The sequence below is a fragment of the Balearica regulorum genome, chromosome 5, assembly GCF_011004875.1.
Source record: "Balearica regulorum gibbericeps isolate bBalReg1 chromosome 5, bBalReg1.pri, whole genome shotgun sequence".
NCBI lineage: Eukaryota > Metazoa > Chordata > Aves > Gruiformes > Gruidae > Balearica > Balearica regulorum.
Window position 1 is genome coordinate 21,851,294 of NC_046188.1, and position 20,397 is coordinate 21,871,690.

The window sequence follows — 20,397 nt, forward strand, 5'->3', positions numbered from 1 at the left end:
TTATTATTATTAAACTCGGTTATTTCCTCTGTTGTTTCACATCTGCCCAGTGAAGAATAGTAAAGGTCTGAAATATTATATTTACCATCTGTCAGGGTACAGTGAGGGCTGCCTTCAGTAAAGTAAAAGATTACAGGGCTTTCAGTTCAGTATTTACGCCACATAGCATAGCGCAGCCATAGTATTATGCTAAAGTAGCTATACAGTTCAAGGACTGTGCTACTATTTCTGGATAGCATTATTGGTGCTATGCCTGCCTCTTCAGAGCTACCTCAAGAATATCTGTCCAGTGACACAGTCACCCTAACTACATGTGAATTATTAACAAACATGTTATAATATAACATTATATTTCCCTTAAGTAGGCATGTATTGCAAAATTTGCACTAGAAGTAATTCTGGTCACCTTTGTTTCCTGTCACTGGAGGCTGACCACATCTGTCATGCCATTGCTATTCCCACATCAGCTTACAGCAGTCTTACACTGACTTCAGCTCATGCCAGTAAACTCCTGAAAGCCTTGTGCAGTAACATCAGGGGGGAAATTAAAATAAAGGTTAATGTCACTTTTTATGGTTGACTAGTTCTTTAAAAAGACCAAAGGGAAAGTAGCCTCTGAAGCCTGAAGTATTTATTAGTCTGAGGATCATCAGGGAGTACCCAATACACCTGTCAAAGCTGAGCTTATCATCTTGTGAGGAGGAATTACAAGTGCTTGTTACAGAAGCAGTGAAATCAGCAATACTGCTCTCAAGTTATCATTGATGAAACAAAGATGGTAGCAGAAAACTACACACAGGAGTAAGACATAAAATTGAAGTGCAGCATAATTTCCAAGCTCAGGACTAACCTTTACAGGATTTTTTTTTCTCTAAAAATGTATTACAGAAGAAGGAAAACACACATTTAGTATACTCAGTGCTTGTATGTGTATGCGCGCACACATGTGCTAGTATGGGGAAAAAAAATCCGTGTTTTGTATCATATATATTACAGAGATTCTTTATAGATCATGATTAAGGAATTTGTCTCAGTGAAAATTTTGGACTGATAGCTATAGGAATTCAGCAATACCATACTGGTAGAGTAGAAAAATATCATTTACACAATATTGGTCAGTAATCACCATTCTTCACGTGGAAGGGTTATTTTGTTTGCTTGTCATGAATTCATTTTGCATCACATGCTTGATTCTTGGCTTTTCCAAAACTAGTCAAATAACGTGACAATTAGATCATGGGTTACAGTGACTGTGTTGTTTGGTTTTGGATTTGTATGTTTTAGATTGGGAGAGTGCACTTTATTTTATTAGATAACTAAATTGACTATTGAGTTGAGCCCCGAAGTCAGGGTACCATTTCCTTACGTCCCAAGCACCTTCTGGCCTAAAGAGCCTACAATATCAAACAAGTAGTGATCGGGAGATGAAAGAGTTGCCAATAAGAAAATGAGAACAGATGATTAACTCACCAAAGTTTAATGAGCTAGAGCAACAGAGTGAATCTAAGTCTCCTGTGTAGGTCCACAACCAAACTGTTATGAAAATCAATAGAGATTTTGACCACTGCTGTGCGATGACATTGAGATTTGAGCCAGCAGTCGCTAAGTGTGAAGGCTGCCCTACTGTATTATCAATGTTCTGCAAACTGCACCAATAAAACCCTCTCAAATAATTAGCATAAATCCTGCCAATATTAGATTGTCGCATGTTATTAAAAAAAAAGAAGGAAAAAAGGAGTCTTGTGCAATAACTTTACTGAGCTGCGTGTATGTATATACACATTCTATTGGCTATTGCATAAAGTTTATCGATTTGTTTGCGCTTTGGATATTTGCTTCTGTAATAAACTGGTGTTTTATGAATTGACCTGTTGTATGCAAAGAATAATGGTTGGTGTATAGATCAGTACTTGGAGAAACATATCCTCTGTGGACATATGAGCCATACTATTGTGACATTTAATAAATTGGATAGAGCATATGCACATTTAAGCAATAATTTCATTTTTAAGCTGTATTTCTACACACAGATATAACTTACTAAACTTGTGGTGCTGCTTATCTGTAATATTCTTTGATGTATACGGCATTATGAATTCTGTTTACTGGAAATCATAAAAATAACGATATAGTAACTATGTAGGTGGGTTGACTGTTTATCTGACAGATTACATCTACAGAAGACCATATCTGTTTTTCTTTACATCCTTCTACTCAGATATAGAGTAGGTTATGTGAGATCCGTACAGTAAAGACCCCTTAAATATATTTCCCAACTGCTTACAAGATCTATTATTCAATTTACATACTTGTCAAGACCTTGAATGCACCAGCAGGCTCTAATTACCCTGACGAGCCACATCTGAGGTCTCCACCCACACCTAATTTGTCCACTGGCCCAAGAACTGCATTTAAGTTCAGGCTCTTCCTTGTAACTGAGCTATTTTGTAGGTGTGTTGTGCTTTGTATTGCTGCTTCTGTTTTACTGTCTGATGAGTGTGGATGTGCCTGGGGTTTCCTAATGAGTTGACTGAACCTGGCTGTTGTCACTAGACCTGTTCTGCTCACCTTCCTCAGGTATAGTGGGGCTGCACCCCTTGTATTCATCTATCTGCTGCTGTTAGTTCTTGGGCAGCCTTCTCTTGCCACTTTTGATACTTTTCCATGCCAGGATTAAACCAGGGTATTTCTAGGGTAGCAATGTTATTAAAAAAATATGGTACACTCACAAGCTGCTTGTGTATATAAGCATGAATTTGTTCTGACTCTTCAAGTCTCAAAGCTCTGTAAGGCAAAAAAAAGGTTTCTCTTCCACAGCTTTTAACTCTATTTCAAAATGGGCCTTTTTGCACAGTAAGTATTAAACTGAAGTGCACTAAAGTAACCTGCAAATAGCCTTTGGTATACTTCATGTTATTGGGTGGAAGCATTTCTGGTTTGATTTACATGTAAAAATAAAAGCAATATTTGCTCTGTCATAGGATGGCTACTTTCCTTTTAAGGGTAAATGGAAGACTTTAAGGGAACATCTAACTAAGCCTAATGAACATATTGTACTGTTGAGGGAATAGGGAATATATTGCACTGTTGTACAGCAGAGAGAAAAACACACATGGCTGCGGCTGCCTTAATTTTATTATTATTAAATTATGCTTTCTAAATGAGTATTAAAGTGCAACTAACTTGCTCCGAGTTGTATTTACTGACTGAAACGTGAACCATGAAGCTGATCGGCAGCTGAGTGCCTTAGATGAGAAACAGGCCAAGCTTTTTTTGGAAAGCACAAGCAGTACCAAATCTGTCAATGCACTGGGTGTGCCTGTTGTTCTTGATTTCTTCTTGAATGATGAATAGAGGTGCATTGACAGTAGTGCAGTACCCCAGACCAAAGTTATCTTGCTAATGGGTCAGTGGCAGAAAGATGAGGTGTGAAGCTGGATTTAAAATAAAAATACTGGAGTTTAAGAACAAGGTAGAGATAACAGTTTCTTGGCTAACTTAACACTTTAGAGTCATAGGGGTCAGTTTGTCATCTATGGGAACTAGCAAGATATGGTTAAATCTTGTTTGTACTTCCTTCTTCCTTTTGTTAAACTTTGGTGACTGTGTCTGCCTATTTCTAGTTTGTAAATCATCCAGGGCAAGGACCTAGGGCAAATAAGGGTAATCTAGCCACATATCACCTTGCAAGCTTGTTCAGTGTCCATCACACTGTAAATGCAAGATATGGAAAATAGTTATACATTTCAAATCCCAGTTTTTAGCTAGCTTTCTATGTGGATGCTACCTATTTGACTTCACTTGTGCAGTTCAACAAGGCTCATATCTCAAGTTGTATGGCTAGCCCAGGATTTGTTCTATAAAAAACAACTCTTAATGAGGCTAGGCAGATCTAAAAAGAAGGAAAAAAACCAGTAACTGCACCAACAACCTCACCCTGCCCCATTCTTGTAGGGTCTCACTGAGTGATATGATCCAGTGCACTCAAGTTATTTGTTCCATTAATGCTATTAAGGAGATGAATATGCTTAAGCTTGCTCTTGTATAGTAGACATTGGTGATCTTGTAACTTTTTTCCCTCAAATGGCAGATTGTTTCCTTGGGAAAGGGCAATCTGAGACAGTGAAGGAAAAGACAGAAACACTTGCCAATCATAAATGTTAAAGTTAATACGGGACAGTTGGACAATTCAAGTATTGGGGGCAGATACGAGCTGGATTTGAAAGGAAAGAGAGCTGAGTGACCAGAGAGTAGAGAGGCTGTGAAGGTTCATGACTGCAAGAAAATTACTTGTATAGCCATATGCAAGTGTTAAGATGGGCACACCATGCTAGTGCTATGGGCAGGAAAAGTCTGAATCTTTATTTGTCTTCTCTCCTATGACAAATTTCATGCTCCTATAAAGCAATTTTTAGTCCTTTATTCCTACCCATATCAACTTAGCTTAGTATCTAAATCATTCTAGTTGGGTGCTCCTGGGTCAGTCTACCATCTGTAGACTTCACCAAACTGTGCACTACCTCACAGGTGGTAACTTTGCCTGAGTTTTAGTTATCCTAACTGAAGAGCAATGTTTTTTATTCATAAATGTGTGCATGCTAGCGCAAATCTGCGTCTTCAGCAAATAATTTTCACTCTTCTGTAAAAATCTTACTGCGGTTAATGGAAGAAATATCAGCCTAGGAGCAGTGTGTGGTGAGGCATGAACAGTAGGACGAAGAAAATGGACAATGAAAAGGGAGAGCATAGACTGTTCTTCTATTAATTACCTTCTTGCTATAACTGGAAAGAACACAAACTTCGTGTTTATTTTCGGTTCCTTGGTTTAACTGCATGACTAGTTAGATAGACTATCTGTATAATGATCCATAGTATGTGTCCATATGGGATCTTCATGAAGTTATCAGTACCGAGAAACAATTTCTAATGTATTATGCTATGATGAGAAGATATTCTGAAATTGACTGTAGATTTACTGCGGAGTGGAAGTGACTTCACCCATAAGTGTGATTACAGAGGACGAAATGTCAGAGTAGTAACTCTTCTTCTAAGGCTTATGAACAACTGCATTAAACCTTTTTTTTTCCCACTGGCTACTTGGATTATTATGCACTCTTACTTGGACTATTATGCAAATTTTTTCTCCTAGAGTTTTCCTGCTACCAAGTCTTGATAAGAAATAAGGCCTTGCCTTGGCCTGCTGCATTGCAATGAGTTTTTCTAGTAATATCTGATGGCTAGTTATGTTCTGGTCCCTTCAAACTTCACTAAATTCCTGCTAAGAAAGAGTTAAACACTGCATTAAAAAGCAGGAAACCATCTGCTGAAATGTGTCCTTCAGATTACTTCAGAGCTGGTTCAGGATCTAACTGCTGTTTCCGCTGGACATGCTCCACAATAGCAACATCAAGTGGATAGAGACAGGCTGCCAGCACTGTATCTGCCCAAGGCCAGAGGGAGCATTTATTTTCACCAGCAATTTGAAGTGGTAAGCTGAGAACCTGTGTATTTATTACATTATAACTTTTATCCAAGCACATTATAAGGTAGGTCAGACCTATCCTCTAAGAACCGCAACACTATAATACTGTGGAACTGTATTAGTTCAATGTACAACTTGCATGAAAATAAGTCTATGTTTCTATGCAGTGTACATTCTCTTAGTAGAAGTATAGTCACAAAGACTGTAACAACTGACAACAGGATTTCTCAAGTCCTATGTAGTATTTATGCTTAACTTAATTATGGACAGAAAAGACAATTTCAAACCAGACTATTTTTATAAGATTAATGTATTCACCACTGACATAGAGCAAATTTTTTTATTGAAATGCTGAAACTCTTTACTATCATCTTTATTTTGTCTTGGGACAATTAGCTGGATGTTTTGAATAATTTTGAATTATTGATGAAATACCTAATGAAGTAGATTGGTACAAGACTTTCCAAATTCTTATTTTTGAGAACTTCTCAAACATTTTTGTCACTAACTTTATAACTAAAGTAAAAACATGCCAGGAGAAGACAGTTATGACATAGATTGCTAGGTTTTCAAACTAAACATGGATCCAGTACACTGGTCTTTCTACCTGTTTAGTTCCTGATGGTCAAGAACTAATAGGCATGGTCACATTTCTGTTATAAATAAAGAAAATGCCTTGAGAAGCAGTTTGACGTAGTGGAAGGAGGTGTTTTTACTCTTTCTGCAGCTCCCTGATTAAATGACTTCAGTTGTTAAACTGCCTTTTTCAAACGTATTCTATTTAAGACCATAATATTTAAAGCTACTGTTTAAGAAATTATCATGTGAAAGAAAATCTCACTCAGTGCCCACTGCTAAGTAATTCTGGTCTGAATACTATGAGTGTACATTAAAACATATCAATTATGTTCAGAAATTACCCACGTAGCAGCAGTACCTTAACACAACTTGCAGACATTCATTTTATTTGCATACATTAAATGAATGTAGAAATGTTGTTAGTGACAGTAAACTGAAAATAAAATTAAGCAGGAACGAAGTGTTTCAACACCACCACAGGATGGTCAGCTGCAAGTGAAAAATATCAATTGCTGAACGAAAATATCTGTCACTATTGTCCTAGAAGACTAAAAGGCAAGAGCCGCTCTTTGTGACACTGACACAGATTATGCTTATGCAGCAAGTTCATGTTGTTCACTGTAATTATTGTAAAACATTTGACTGGGTCATGAAACCAGACAATGTCAATTAGTACTCTGCATGCAATTCAAGTGGATTAAGCCTCAAGGTGGAATGCTGAAGACATTTAAGGGATGCCTTATTGCATTACAGGACTGCAAAGTATATAAACCAAATAGCAATTTCAGTGTATTAGGTATCTCACCAGACTGTTATCTCAAGGTCCTACCGTAAACTGCACACAAATTTGTGTGCAATGAAAATAGTAAACAAATGCAAACAGCAAAAATGCATGTATGTATGTATAGATGTGTTTGTATGCATAATTACATGGTTATACACCATACAATTTCAGCAGCAGAAAATATAAACTTCCCTTTAAATTTAGCTAATGGATAATACATTTCCTTATTCTGGCAGGGGTTAATGGACAGAGTACACAAGCACTGACAAACTAAGATAGTACTGAAGCATTAATCAAGAGCATCTAAGCTTCGATGCCAGCAGATGTTACCAACTCTTCTTACAGGTAAAGCTGTTTGCTTAGCTCAGAATACTTGACTGTTACTGGCACTTGAGACTTTCTTCTCCATCTTTCTAGAAGAGGCAAGTCAAGCTCCTTTTCCATTCAGGAAACCTGTGAAGATGTCAGATAAATTGAAATCTAGAGCTTTTGCTTGCTCTTTCTCTTTCAATTTCTCAAATGCTTTTGACATGGCTGCTTTTTAAGCATTGCTGAAGGAATGGTGTGGCTATGGATGCAGCTTCTACCATGATTCAGAGTTGTTGCACAGTAGTTCAAGAAACACCTTATGGAAACATCTTAGCATGTGTATCACTGCCTCTATAAAGATCTCAAGCACAAATACACTAATATAAGCTTCACAACCCTGTTGTGGAATATGCTGCCAGATCCTTTTCTGATAGGTGCACTGAAGATTTTTTTTAATTAAGCTGTGAAGTAAGGCATTGAAAAAGTCAGCAGTAGAAGCAAGCGGTACTGACTCTGAGGCAGGTATTCCAGCTCCTAGATACTTTCTATAGCAATCACCAGGAGTTAAATTCTCACTCTGGCTAACTGAAAGTTGAGCAGAAAATGTTTGCTGCTGCATGCAACTTAATAAAAGGGTGGAGCAAGTTACATATAAATCACTTATGATATTTAATTGCTGTAGCATAGCAGGGAAGATGTACAGGCATTGGGATTTTTTTTAAAGAAAAGGTTGGGCATTACAGTACTGTAAACTGGAAATATGGTATTGGGTTTTTTGCAAGAAATGAAGCGTGAATGAACATTGCTGCTTAAGTACCTGCACATTTGCTGCCCCAGTTGTATCAGTTTTAACAGAGAAAAACCACCGCAACGACCTTACAGCTATATAGAAATAGAAGTAAACATGCTCACACAAAAAGATATATGAAGTGTGAATATTTTTCAGAATGCCTTGGGTTCCCTACCCTCCCACTTACCTCACCTATGTACTTCATCTCCCATCAACACCACCTCAAAAAAATATATCCCTCCCCCAACACAGATGTTATACTTCTTTTGAGTTTTATGTAAGAAAAAACATGTCTCCAAATTATTTAAAAAACCCACCCTGATAAATCTACTATCTCATCATCCACAGCTGTAAATCATTATTGATAACATACAAGTTATACTTTATTTAAAGACCTTGTATGTCCTTGGGCAGATTTTTCATGCCAAAACCTAGATCAGAAAGTAATAGCCAAAGTATAGCCTCCATAGGAGGGCATACCATATGTTTCCCTAACTATTATAAGATACTGCTTAACAGAATGGTTGTTATCTTAGATTACTGTGGGGGGAAAAAAAAAAGTATTTTGGGAAAAACAGAAGCATGCCTGCTTAATGGCTATGTACAGCAGAAGTGTTTATAAATGGTTTGTTTCCATGCTAATTTTTTTATGATTTTCAGTGTGAATATGCAGGTAATCATGATGAGAAGAAACTCTGCTTACATGCAAAAACTGTATAAAAGTGAAAAGTGCAATGCAATGGAAAGCACGTGAAGCTGTGACTTACTTCTCTTTCACTTATTTGGTACCTTGTTTTACTCTGTCAATATAACCATACAACTTCTAAAGTTAAAAAAATCAGGTGGTTTTTTTAATATATTTGGCAAGTTCTCAGCTTCATTTTAGACATGGAATAACATTTTCCCCTGCAGATGCTTTCACATAAATTCCCATGATTTTTATCAATCACTTTTTTCCATTTCAAAATGCAGACACTCCTGCACAACTCCCCTCTCTTCACCAAAACAACTTTCTTAGCAAGTCTTCTCAGACCTAAAATAAAAGACTCCCATTTCTACCCACGATTTTTACTCACAATTACCTATTTTCTGCTGTCTGTGCAGTAAGGACAGACCAGCTAGGTTTAAAATAAGCCAAAGTTAGGTTTTGAACCCCTTTAAATGATGGAACTCATCTTATGATCATGGAAGAGTTTGCAGATTGCAGGTACTGCTGCCTATTTCTGATAGCTGTTTCCATTTTCATTGAACTACTAGTCTGTATTTTGAAAGTCGTGGAGAACTGAGATTTTTTTTTTTATTGTAAAATAATAATTCTCACAAAATCATTCAAGCAAGTTCGAAGTTTTTGCAACTTTTATATGTTGTGCACTTTTCAAACTGGCTCACTAAATTCTCATGTGAAGTACAGTAACCTAAGAAACATATCATAGTCACATATTTTACTGTATTGAATTATTATGAATGCCGAATGTACAAAAACTTAACTAAGAATAACACTTCTTTTTATAGCTTCTCCCCTTATCCCTTTTCTGATTATATCTAACTATTTTTGGCAACTCTAATGAGTCCTCAGATTCCTTATGAATTCAAGCCAAGGGGATAGAATTTAATACATGCTGGACTTGGAGATACTTCTCCCTTTGGAAGAGTAGAAGGCCTTGAATGAGGTCAAGTATCCGAAGCTGTTATAAGGAGGAAAAATGGCTAAAGTGAAGAAGCTGTGATGAGAAAACTGCCTGGAACAGGGAGCTAAGCTACATAGTGTGTTTTACTTTGCACTCATGCAGACAAGGTGGGGAGTAAACACAAGTTACAGGATAGGAATACACATTTTCACAAGTTGTTGCATCATTTGGAGTTTCCATATGAATTATGATTAGAACAAGGTGAATTTTTTGTAATGAACCTCCCAGCTGGAACTTAATTTTGGAGTTTCATCACAATTCTGAATTTCATGGGTAACTGTCACTGGCATATTTGGGACTGAATTTAAACATTATCCAAAGTGTAGAAAGCAACCACAACTTTCTCTGAGAGCTATAAAAATTGCCTGGGAGTGACAGACTTGAATCACTTTATCTTATTTAAAAGAAGACTGGGATGTGATTGTATTGTGGTCTATAACTACCTTAGTAGTGCTCATTTATTAATATATCAGATACTAGAGGGATCTTTAATCTGGAAAAGAAAAACATGGGAAGAATGAATGGCTTGAAAATTAGTTAGATAAATGCAAGGCCCTGCATAATTGACAAGGGAGGTAAAAGAGATTTTAGACAATCTGTTGTACCTGTGACTGAATGTCCTTTTAATTTGGCTGCTGGTTTTGATGTCTTTTTTTAAAAAGGGCAAGTAAACAAAATCCAGAATGATGGGTGCAGCTTGCAGAGAATTAGGTCCTCATGTCAATAGTGTTGAGTGAGACTGAAAAGCTGCATAAGCAATGATGTATAACATAGTAAATTATGGAAGTTGGCAAATAACTGAGTAGTTATAAATTCAATAGGAATAGTTTGGGGACTCTGGATTAGGTCTGCAATTGAAAAACTGTTTAAATGACCAGGAAGTCATATAAAAAGATGGATTGCATATCTGAGAACAAGCATTTTGTGTGAGAAATTGGATAATAGGAGTCTGAATTAACAAGGGTAAAGAGAATTGGAAAGACTCCCAAGACAGAAAGGGCCTCTTCTAAATTGTTCCAGAACAACTTCTTTTAATCCATATACAAGTTTCTAAACTCTCACACTTCAGGAAAGCTGAAAAAATGTCAGGTTATCTTCTTGGTATGTAAGATGCTTTTTATTTTTTGGTGGCTTGAGGCCATGCAATTCAGTTAGAGTATCTAAATAGAGTTAAGATTTTATGCTATTATTCATGGATATTTGTATCTTGGCTTTAGATTTTGTCACTGTTTTGGTTTGGGATTTTTTTGAAGTACTTTTCTGGCAGGCACAATTCCATTACTCTCTAATCATGTCTGAACTTTTATATTCCTTTTTAGAGATGGGGTTATCAAGATTATTTAAGACAGAAGTAGTTTGCTAGTAAAAATGTAAGGGGAAAAAAAAATAATGATTTGGGCTCATCACTTGTGTGACAATGTGATAGAACTTCAAATGTGAATTTTTATATGAAAAGCTTTCTTAATTTTTCAAGTATTCCTCTATTTTGGGTAGGTTTGTGCAGTTTTTCACATGCACTGATGCATGCTGAAATGGTTATACATGTGAACATTAATTCAAATAAGTTTTGATTACAGGAAGATGTCCCACATGTATGACAAGCAAACATCAAATTTTGATATTAGCTAGCATTGAAGCATACATTCAAATCTATATGTTTTAGAGTTTTTTGAAATTAATGTATTATCTAATCTAATGCAATCTGAACTAATCTCCATAGCTTTGCATGCATTTTCCCTTTCTGATCTTGGTTCCTGATTCCAAACACTCAATATTTAATTTGCTGCCACTAGTTATAAAGGAAACCTCTGTTTGTTTTAGTAAGCCAGCTGAATCTAAACTGAGTTTTTTAAAGTTCACATGATGTATGGTAAACACCAGCTCCATGTTTCAGTTCATACTCTGTCCAGGTTGTGAGTACATATTAAATTGGGTACGTGTTGTCCTGTGCATCCATGTTGCTTCTGAACAAAATCCTCAATGTAGTCTCAAGGGAGATGTAGGATACTCCTGTGGTGTGGATAGCTGTGAGGAATTAGAATTGCAAGGGCACCTCAGGATGTGTGTGTCACACAGTATGGATTTACCTGTTGTCTAATAGCATGTATATTGATCTTTATCGGTTTATAATTCTGTTTATATTCAGAAACTGGAGAGAAAACAGAAGTATTTGCTTCAAGTATACCTTAGAATGCACCACATCAATGCAGATGCTAAAATCCACCCTTAAGAGTGATTTAGGCACCTAATGCTAAATGCTGTGAAGAAGCTAGAAGCCATCAAATATTGCAATGCTTATACTGTACATGATATGGTATACTCTGTAGGTCTGAGCAGAATTCAGATCTAACCAGGATTTAGTTTGTAAGCCTTTGGAAGGGTAGGGAGTGAAGGGTTGAGTCTCTGGTTCTGATGTGTGGTCCCAGAACTGATTATACGTTTTACAGTAAAGCTGACAGATACAACTGGTCCAGTCTTTGGACTACCATAGAGAAGTACCAAACCTCATGTAAAACGCACAAACCACCAAGCTAAGGTATCACAGCTCTTCTGTGGTCTCTTCTAAATTGTGCATTCCTGTCTGCACAACAGCCAAGGGTCTTGGAAAATACGACTTTGAAAAATCCACTGCGAGTTCCAAGTCTTTTCCCCACTGAAAACAAGGTTGTAATTGGAGTCACTGGGGTTACATAAGGGGTGATTTCAGCTTGTTCTCATACAGATAAGCATTTTTGCACCTTGTATGACCTTGATTGTCTGACAGCTGAACAGATATTACAGTAAATTTCTGTTTCATTTGAAACAATTCTGTACAGATGTTTTCATAGGATAAGAAAGCTGATCAGAAGGCACCTGAAATCCAGGAAAAGATAAGTATAATATATGAAATAAACAAGTGCAACTGACACTGCTTGGACCTTTAATTGATGTATTGTGCTGACAGCAATGCTGAACATTCAGACGTTTTGCTCGAGATTGTGGAAACTTTAACCCTCAGGAAACTTAGTCATGGGAATTACTGCACAGGTTTTCTCATAGTAATTTTTGTTTCAAAACAATATTAAAAATGAGTGGAGTAATTCAAAATGAATAGCATCCAGCCAAGAGCTTTGACTAGATTTTGATCTGAACCTTTTTTAGGTTCAGGTAAACTGAGATAATGTTTATAAAAGATTTTGTCATTTCTGGTCTGGTCTCTGAAGGAAATGAGATCACGGTTTGTCTCCTTCTCCTCTGTATCTGTCTTGTCAACTCTCACCTCTGTATGACAATGTTTAAAACTGTTGGCCAAATGGACTTCTTTTACAGAGTTAGAGGGGCATCAAATATTTGTTTCACAGAAATTATTGTGAAAATAAAAAATATGGTTAAGACAGACTGCCTTGATTTGCTTTGTGATTAGGTCAATCTTAATAAAATAGTACAAAACTTAAACTGAGAAACATCACTTGAATGTTCTAAGTGTGGAATAAGCTTCAAGTGAAGCTTGTGCTGTATCAGATGCTGATACAATCTAAGTACAAAATACCAGACTTGAACAATTCTACTGTTTACGGTATGAGTTGTTATATTTCTGGTTACTACAGAGGTAGGAAATTCCTTTCTATGACTTTGTATTCATTTTCATTTAAGCTTCTTGTTCACTATTGGGAAAGTGAGATGAAATATTCTCTTCTACTGCTGTACAGTTCTACTTCTCTATAAAGTCCTTTCTTCTGTGCCAAGTACTGTATCCTAGTCCTCAAAGTTTGTTTCACAATTTTCTTGAGCCATTCTTTGCCCTTTCTTTCTCTGAGTGTTAATTAATTATGCTATCCATGAAAAAATTCTGGACACACACTGCTGTTTCAAATGTCTCCTTCGTTTATCTCTGGTGTCAACAACTGGAACTATAACTTTTGAAACAGTTGGTCCTTGAGCATTCATTTTTCTTAAATCTTTAAGACCGAAAGCTTTCCAGGACATGGCCCATCCTCGTTTTATACATTCTCAAGTCCACAAGGCTCTCAGCAAATAACAAATATTAATATTAAACACAAATATACAAGAAGGGCTGTAAATTTAGTGTGAGAGAGATTTGTTAAATCTTAACGACATAAATTTGGTTCTTTACAAGGCTATTTGTCTTCAAACTGTAATATATACAACCATACATATTATGGCTTCGAGAAAAATAATATTGTTTTCATATAATTTATATAAAAATATGCATTCTCTAGGAAAATAGAATTTATTTAACTGTACAGAAATCCCATGTGTCCAGTAAGTTCCAAAATTAACAGTGCAAAGAAATAGCTGCATATATAGATATCTGTGGCATTTTTTCTTCTCTAATTTGGCTTGAAGTCTTATATTTTAGCCCTGGACTGCTCTCTATTTCTTGTATTGCTGTGGATTTTAGGACTGGTGGCCACAAGGAATGAGGAAGAAAGATTACATGAAGGACCACTCATGCCTTTTTTTTCTTTTTGCAAGGTCTAACACTAGGAAAACTATAACTACTGTAGTGATGGCATCAATTTTTTTTCTTTTTGTTTGGGGTGGGAAAGAGGGGTATAAGGTGTGTGTGGTAGGGGTGTTTATACTGCTGCTTTCTGTCATTTCCTCCTCCATCAGACCTCCAAAAACTCCAACGGAGACCAGTCAGTCAGCCAGCAGCAACACTTTCAGTTAGATTGAGAACAGTATTAAACAAACAAAAACCCAGCCTAGTCTGCTCAAAAAAAAACAATTCTTCTCTGACCCCTGTTGTGCAGACAATGCAGCTGTCCAAAAGATACACTATTTTGCATTTCTACAGAATCATTCAAGAAAAACAATTCAAAGTACTTTTCAAACCGCAAAATCATTCTATGTCACAAAAAAATTTTTCTTAGGGAAACTGAGGCAAGGGAGTCTAACCACAGTTTCTCAATATTCAGCCTTTCATTCCATGTAAGGGACATAGATTTTCTTTCTGTTTCTTATTTTACTTCAAGGCTGTTTTGCTGTCTGTTCTTGGCTATAATTTATTCTTTAGGTTACTTATGAAAATTGGTTTTGTGGGTGATATAGACGTTTATGTATATTCTTCTGCATAAGATTACAATGTGGTGGTTTTTTATGGCATTCAAATGTATTAGACAACTTAGAACAAAAAAGTTTTTGTGTAAGTAGGAATGATGAAAAATAATTTACCCCAGTAGTATCAATATCAGAAGAGAAACATTGAGTTAAAAAGGATACTTCAGGCATTTAACTGCTGTTCTATCACTAGTTATAGACATTGGAATCATGAACTGAAAGGTACTTTATCGCATCTATTGTTTTAGGCCAGTTAGCTTTAAGAAAAAACTATAAAAATAATTAGAGTTTCCTGGTCACGAGGCTTATTTCCTAATCCATTGTCTATAACTAGCCAGGAAATGGCTTGGCTTTAGTCACTGAAAAGACCATAGGTAATTGTGCCAGCTTTACCACTTCATGAGCTAATGCTTGTAGGAAGCAGACATGAAAACAATAAAATTTTCAGTTAGGTTTACATTTACCATTTAAAAATAGAAAACTAACAAGAGTTTAACGCTTGACTGCTATCTCAATCTATTTAGCAAACTTGAAATCAACCATAAGAAGAGGCAATTGGCAACCAGAGGTATTGACCTGTACTATAATGTTTAGGGCGTTGTATACCACTAACCACCCGAGTACCAACTTTGACAGCTTCTCTTTTATTCCCAACTATGTATTCTAAAATATTAGCAAAATTTTCATCACTAAGGTTTGTGACAAAGGAAACAGACTGTCAGATTACAACTTTAAATATAATCCAGATATAATTAAATATCCACACTCATAAATAATAATTTCCCATTGTATGAAAAAAAAATTTAAAACCTTCTGATCTCTTCCAGACTTCGGTATAGCTGAACTATAGACTCAGACAATTTGTTTTTATTGTTAGCAGCAGCATTTGAAAGTGAACATAAGTGATGAAGATGTATGACTGAATATGAAATTTAAAACAACCAATAATCTTTTAGAAGTGAAGCAGTTACCTTTTTTTGCCCTTTCCAGCTGACAATTCTGGGTATCTATCTAAAACTGGATTAGGGCAAAGAAGGAACTCCTAAATGAAGGACACTTATTCACTATAGAATCACTCACTGAAAATTGTTCTTTGTTTTATCCATGTTTTGTTTTATGCTCAAAATGCACACATGTATATGTTTATATATGATTTACGCTACTGACAGGAATCTAGAAACTTTCTGAAGCAGATTTCTTGACAGATCCAGAGGAAAGAACCAATCTACTGTATGTATGCATCAGGGAGTATATACTGACAGTTTATGAAGTAGAATTTATATGCAGTGCAAAGTGTATTGTATTTGCTTTATTTTTTTATGGGTATAAATAAATACAGAGCTAAGTAACATCCACGTAGCTTTTTAATTAACATTTGAAGTGTGAAGTTAAGTATTTGAAATTCATTAGAAAGTACAAGAATTAGGCTGCCTTGATGATTTGTTTTCTTTTTTGTGGTCTAACTTAACTTCAATGAAAAACTTCCAACTATATATATTTTTATTTACCATTGCCAACAATTTGCTATTTTACTTCATGAGTTTTGTTTCTGCAGACTTGTTTCTCTATTGTACATTCTTTTGCAAGACGTGGCCATGTCTCTCATATTTGAGTTAAAGTTGTAATCAATTCTAGACATTAAAAACAAGAATTTACAATTTTCATTTTGAGCAATGAATAACCAGATACGTTAGTTAGCATGTCATAACTATAACTTTAAAAAAAAAGCACAGAAGGATTAAAATGCTTGTGCTTAGCATTTAAAGTGGCATTGAATGTTCCATGTCAGTTATTACCTCTTGTGCAAGTGTGTAATATCCCTCATTGATTAAAGACTGATAAATCTACATAATTCTATTATTTTCCAATAGGGAAAAACTGTCCCAGGTAGGGCCTGTCTGCTCCTGCTTGTGTCTTCAGAATTAGTATAGGCTTCCCACCAACCCTAAGGACCTGCAAATACTGTAGATAAATTCACACTTTGAAAGTGCTCCACTTTCAGAAAAAGAGATCTTATACTTGGTCCTGAATAAGAAGGTTTCACTTCCTTCTTGTTCACAAACATACATAGTATCTTCCTTTGCAGATTACCAATTTTAACACTGATTAGCATAGAGTGGGCAGAAGAAACATACCTTTGGTTCTGTTTGTTAGTTTTAATTTTAGCTCCTTTAAAAAGACTTTTCAGTTTTTGTAATTCTGTTCTACAGGAGCTGTGTAATAATGACAACTGAACTCTATACATCAGTTTTAGGGTAAGGGATTAAAGTGAACCTAGGAGTTTTTTCATTTAAATCATGAAAAAGTCATACTTCTACTTGGAATTAAGACAGACTGTACATCAGATGCACTATGGCTGTTGCTATGCAAGTTTGCAAAGTTTTTGAAGATTTTTGCTTTGAGAAACTATCTCTGTTCACACCTGTGATTCAAAAGTTTAGGGAATGTTCAGCACATCTACACAAAAACTAGATGAAAACTATTGCCAGCTGTGTGAAAGGTACAACTGAGAGCTTTTTATAGCTCTAATAATTACATTTTAATACAGAGTGTATGTACAAGTGATTTATACTAGTGTATAAAATTCTTTATGCTCTTGTTTTGTTTTACATTTGTGATAGCTATATCAATTAGTTGGTGAAAAAGTAAGAGACTGGTATTGCTATGACCTGCTTGTTTTGTTAGTTACAGTTTTAGGCTCCAGATAGAAGGACTTAAGAATTTACAAATAATAAAGTTCTGTGAGTCATTTTTGCCAATCCTCCCATGTAATTAATAAAACTGGAGAAAATGCTTCTTTCTTTTTTAAAATTATCTAGAAGCAGAAAACTGGATTAAGGATGAAAGAAGGATGATGGAGTCACAGGCTGGTGATGAATGAGCTCCTGATACTGGAAAAATCACACAAATGATCATTCTTCTATTCCAAGAAGGCAGCAGGGAGGGGATGGACGGGAGAGAAGGATACTGTGTCTTTCAGTTCTTCCTAATCACTACCTTCATGACCCAAAACTCCTTCTCCTGTTCTCTTATTTCAGGTCAAGGCCCCTAATGAGCTGTTAAGCATACCATGTTGGCTTTCCAAAGCTGGTTGGAAGGATAAGAGTAAAAGGCTGGCAAATAAACAGAGACCTTTTCAATTTGCTCTAAAGTGAAAGTCAAATGCAGTAAGTCTTTATACTGCAAGCTTCTTCAACTCCAGGCCAAAGCAAATTATTGTTTATTGGAGATCAATATCTCTCTCATCTCTAACTCAAAATGCAAACATGTATTAGTATACTTTATACACAACACACTTTGAGAAGCAAAGCTGTTCCCTTGCTTTTGGTCAGTAGCAACTTAGCCCACGGTAATTCCACAAAATATTGTGCAGGGCTCCCTCTCTGTAGAGGAAAGTGTTTTATAGAGTGAGTAAAGGAGGAAGAGAATATGGTTTGTGATAATTATCACCATTGTCAGGATGTTCTTAAATGCATACATAAACAATTGTATAGGAACATAAGTTTTGAAAATACAGCAGTATAAAATAGTCTTCCAGATGCATTAAATTATAAAGGGAAGCAACTGTTCCTTGATAAGCTGACAAATAATTTCAGTTTAACAATGGAGAACAAAAGCAGCAAGCAAATGTTGCAGCCACAGGGGTTCTGCCAAAGGAAAGCTGAACTTCAAAATGATACAACACGAAGGAAAGATATGATTTTATGCCCATTTTAAACTTTTTGCACAACACTTGAAATCATTGATATGCTTTAAAAGGGGGGCAAACATTATTTTTGTATTATAAATTCAAGCTTATGGAAAATATATTGAAGTGAACAAACTGGTTAGCAAGTTTTCTGAGCCTGACCAGCTCGTGCACTTGCATGTGTTTTCTTCATATTAACCTGCTCTTCTGTCTTGGCTCTCAACCTCAGGCATGAGCCCTAGGAAGGAACTTCAGTATTCGATCATCAGGGTCATCACATTACACTACGAACAGTGATGCTATTCTTGTGAAATATAACCACCAGAATCTTGCAACCATAATCTTGTGCTTCTTTTGATGGGTTAAGACCACTTGTCTTAAGAACACTTGTACGCTTCAACAGCTAAAAGCACTCAGCACCTCAATCCTCTTGCTTCCTCCCAGGTAAGACTTCTAAGCTCTCCATTCATTATTTTCCATTATTTTCCCTTCTGAACAAATAGTATTCTTGGGTTTGTGGCTGTCTAACCACCAGCAGCCGTATTTCCGAGCTACTGAAACTGGTGTGTATGTGTACCCTTTGCATTGGCTAGAGTGTTGAAAGAATTTCTAATTTGTACAGAATTTAGTCATCACATTTACAGATGGACTTTTTCATAAACACCAAACAATTAAAATAAATAATTAAGCCACCTGACAATTCTGGATTTTTTCTTTTATAGCTACCTTGGGAGTACATACAAAGAACGATAGCATAAACCTCTGTAAACCAGTTTGAAAAAATTGTTTCTAAAAATCAGTCACCAAGGCTGCAGTCCTTGGAGAGGAACTCAAATAAATTTGTTGTTCCATTAAACTTCAGTGCACTTAGATGAAATAAAAAACAGGCACACCTTGGGTTCAAACATTTGACACATTCCAACTAATCATTGCTGCTTCATTTCTCACATAGGAGCAGCAAGAACCAAATCCTTCCCTTCTCCCCACTTCTCAGTTTTACCAGAAGCTAATTAGGAAGATCACAACAGGAAAAGGCATGAATTTCCAAAGTGACCTTCTTTCCTTTGTCTTTTATGAGGGGCTTCAGCTTTCTAGCAGATCAATCAGTTAATTGGGCATCACTCCCCTAACACATCTCACTTACAAAAAAGCCCTCACCTTAAATAAACAGTCACACTCCTTCATTTTAGATTGAAGGCTGGCAGCTCATTATAATTGAGGTCTGCTGCTGTTTCTTTGAGCACTGTCTTATCTGGGGATCAAGCTGCATGTAATGCAATCTTCTTCCACATGAACAAGAATGTTATCAAAATAAACTTTTTCTGCTGTCCCTCTTTCCCTGCCTTAATGCTAACTGAAATAGTAGACTTTTTTTTCTTTAAAAAAAAAAAAAAAAAGGGAAAGGGGAAAGCTCTCAATTAGGTTAAGCAAGATTGAAAAGGAATTTTATATTCATATGATATTTTAACTTCAATGTTGTTATTAAATTCTGCATTCAATTACATTGTAGTTGTACTGTTAATGATCCCCTATGTAAATATACAATATAATACTAGCAGTGAAGTATAAGGTGGTTATCAAGAGGTCACACTGTTTAAAAAAACAGATACAATGTAGCTGAGGGCCTCTTGGAACTGTTCTCCCATCTACTTTTACATGCTTTTTCAGATACGTTTTGACTTAATCCTCTCCTTTAATATCCTATTTCTTAGTTAGACAAGACTCCTAGCAACAAAGTCATCTAAAAGAAAATAAGGGCTGAATAACTAAAATTCCCATGGTTTTCTGTTGGAGTATTAGTGCAGCTGTGATATATGTACTTTATTCAGAGAGAGACAGTACGCATTTTCACATACACTGTTACATATCTTTTCTTTTTCTGTGTGCATGCTCTTAGCTCTGTTATGCAGGACTACTCCTTAAGGTGTGAAAATGGCATTTTTCTGAGTGTGAACAAGGCACTTACGTGACGTTATTGTGAAGCACAACCATTGCACAGGAGAATGCCATTCC

The 20,397-nt window shown here is 36.0% G+C and overlaps 1 long non-coding RNA gene across 1 annotated transcript; it reads left to right on the forward strand.

Annotated features, from left to right (window-relative positions):
* The first annotated feature begins 5,390 nt into the window (after positions 1-5,390).
* On the forward strand, positions 5,391-19,230 carry LOC142601908 (uncharacterized). The gene is made up of 3 exons (XR_012835481.1): positions 5,391-5,488; positions 8,605-8,729; positions 18,614-19,230. It is a non-coding gene; the product is annotated as an uncharacterized LOC142601908 (long non-coding RNA).
* Positions 19,231-20,397: the final 1,167 nt, after the last annotated feature.